Genomic DNA, 3,323 nt, shown 5'->3' on the forward strand with positions numbered 1-3,323 from the left:
TAGTGATACTGCCTCGGAAACCCAAGGAGGGGTCGCTATGAGTCGGGGCCGACTCGATGGCAAACAACAACAACAACAACAATTCTTTTCCTGAAGACTTTCTGTAATAAACCCATTGCCATAGAGTTGATTCTGACTCACAGTGACCCAATAGGACAGAGTTGAAATGTTCCCGTTCCTACGCTGTAATCTTTACAGAAGCAAACTGCCACATCTTTCCCCCACAGAATGGCTGGTGGGTATTACTGACCTTTCAGTTAGCAGTCAAGCACTTAACCACTACCCCTCCAGGGTGCTTTACTTGAATACTGGAATGTAAATAGAAGATCTATAGTAAACACAGGATTAGTTGTCATGGAAAAAATCTAAGATTAAAGTAAATCAGGATTATGAACAATATCTTAGGTTTGATTTCCTAAACCATAATGTTAAGAAATTGGTAGAGAATTTGATTCCTTACATTAGAGAATAATCCATTTCATACTTTCTATCACTGATAGCATAGTGCCTAAGGCACTTGACTGCTAACCAGAAGGCTGGCGGTTCAAACCCACCAGCCACTCCTCGGAAGGAAGATGGGGCAATCTATTTCCTGGAGTCAGAGTTGGGTCTGACTCCACGGCACATAACAACAACACAATAAATAGTTTTTTTTTTGGGGGGGGGATGAGTTAAGTATATGTTACAATGCAACTTAATGTTACTATGTCTTCAATCATTTTCTTTTCTCTCATTGGTTAGAAAAATGCCAGTTAACCAAGAGTGAAAAGGAGATGGGGTGAACTAGCATTCAGGAAACAGATTCTTCCCCTGTGTGAAACTGAGCAAATTATTTTCTCTCTCTGGGCCTCTCACTTTCCTTATAATGAATTATCTCACTGGCCATTGAATTAGATTGATTTAGCAAATACTTAACACTGATCTTCTACCTTGTATCAGTTAGAGATCCTTTATAAAATTCATTAATTTTATAATGAGTGACAAGCACTAAATAAATCATGTAAGAAACCTAATTTACTGAATTATACTCGGCATGCAGATTATAGTAACAACTAGTAACCAGTAAAGCCAAAAATTAGGCCTATCAGAAGTAGAATGTGATCCATCTCCAAGCTTTCAAACTCTGAAGTTCACCTGCATGACACAATTCTTCCTTTCTTTGTCTTGTTCATTTTCCTCAAGCTTCATGTGATAGATTTATTCTAAAAATGGTCCCACATATTATCTCCTCCCACCTCACCCTATATCCACACGCCCTGTTATGTGACTTTATTGCCCCTTCCAGCAAGAAGTGGAATCTTTTTCTCTGTTCCTTCTGTCTGGCTGGCCTTGTGACCCAATTTGGCCAGTAGAGTGTGGTGGAAGTGATGAGGTACCAGTCTAGAGCTCAAGAAGTCTTCCACACTTCCGCTTAGTCTCCTGGAAACCTGCCCTGCTCGGGTGAACAAACAAGCTCAGGCTAGCCTGCTGGATGATGAGAGGCCACATGAACAGACACTAGTCAGTCCTGTTATTCCAAACACAAAGCAGAAGTCACTCAGTTGACTCATACACTCATGAGCAAAAGTAAATGTTTACTGTTATCTGCTATTGAGGTTCTGTGGTTGTTCAGTTTGCAGCATTATTGTGACAACATATATACCTCTTGAGCTTGTCTCTCAGCCAGTGGTTACCTTCAGTCTCTCACGTTTTCTCTATCTCCCTGCCCATCACATTTTCGTGGTTTCACTTGTCCTTCTGTCCACATTTATTCTAAAGCAGATGTGGCCAACTAAGTAGAGTCATGAGACCAACAGAGGAAGGCCTGACCTATTTCAAATGCCTGACCCCAGAGAGGCCTGAGGTCAGGGGCATTCATGACCTTGGCTTGTAGAGGACACCCCAAGTCAAATATGTAATATCCAATATCAGCTTAGGTGTCATTCATGTTTGGTTATTCTTTTCTCTTTTATGGAAATCTCTGGATGCTCAATACAAGGGCTTTTTAATCCCATCTCCTCTGGCCTAGTCACTCAGTAGTGTCCCTTTGTTCTATGTCCTTATTTCTATGAGCTGAATTCACCATACAGTAACATTCTTCTTTACCCTCCTCTCTTCTTTAAAATTTCCCAGCTTTGTCATATGTCCTATTTTCCTTCCATTTGCTTCATACATAGAGTCAGTCATCTGTTCAACAAGTATTTATTTAGAATATGTTATCTGCCATGACCTTCATGACAAAGAAATTATTCCTGTCTTTGGGTCATTCTCAATCTAATGCTGGTGAGGGGAATGATGGAAAACAAGTGTGCAAAAAAATAAATTATTGCATTGTATTATTGGGGGCTACTAAAAAGAACAAAGACCTATGGGAACATGGGAGGATGGAGTCACTAATTCTGTCTGGAAGAGTGAAGGAAAGCTTTAGAGAAAGAAAACTTGATCCACAACTTGAAAGGGAAAAAGTAAACTATCTATCTCTTTCCTAGTCACTCATTCCCTATCCCTTTGCAGTTCCTCCAGGTTGTGAAGTGCTCCTGTTAACAACCTTCCAGTTACCAAAACAATGACTTACTGCTCCCCTGCAACAGCTCCCTCTGTTGACTCATCCCTACTTAATAAGGTCATAGGTACCTTTCCTGAGTGCATATTTTATGTCACGCTTACCTTTGACAAATACCCTCCTCTTCATATTAACTCTCATTTAAAACGTAAGTAAATATGGACAGAGAGTTTAAATACATTCTTCAAAGTCACACGACCACAAAAGGGCAGAATTGGGTTTCAAATCCAAGTCTCTGATTCCGAAACTTGCACACAGCTGCACTGCCTCTTTTGTTGGTTGGTTTCAGTGTGACTTCTTTCTTCAGGTACTTCACAGACTGTTCCTTCTTTTTACCTCTGCTCTCTAATCATCAACCTCTGAGTTTCTTTGACCTTCTCTTCTCTCCATTTTATTCATCTGTGATCTCAACCTTTCCATGGCTTCTATTTTCATCTCCCTATAGCTGCCTCTCAAATCATAGATGCCACAATCTTGCGTTTACAATTGCTTGCAGGATGCCTTAATTTGATTCCCCTAATGCCATGGGAAACCCAAGGAGGGGTCGCTATGAGTCGGGTCCGACTCGACAGCACATAACAACAACAACAACAACAATGCCATCTTAGGAGCTCTGGTAGTGCAGTGGCTAAGGCACTTGATTGCTAACCAGAGGCTGGCGGTTCAAACCCACCAGCCATTCCTCAGAAGGAAGGTTGGGCAACCTACTGCCTCGGAAGCCCAAGGAGGGGTCATTATGAGTTGGGACCGACTCGATGGCACATAACAACAACAACAACAA

The sequence above is a fragment of the Orycteropus afer genome, unplaced genomic scaffold (genome assembly GCF_000298275.1).
Source record: "Orycteropus afer afer isolate SDZICR_OR568_19922 unplaced genomic scaffold, OryAfe1.0 scaffold00055, whole genome shotgun sequence".
Taxonomy (NCBI): domain Eukaryota; kingdom Metazoa; phylum Chordata; class Mammalia; order Tubulidentata; family Orycteropodidae; genus Orycteropus; species Orycteropus afer.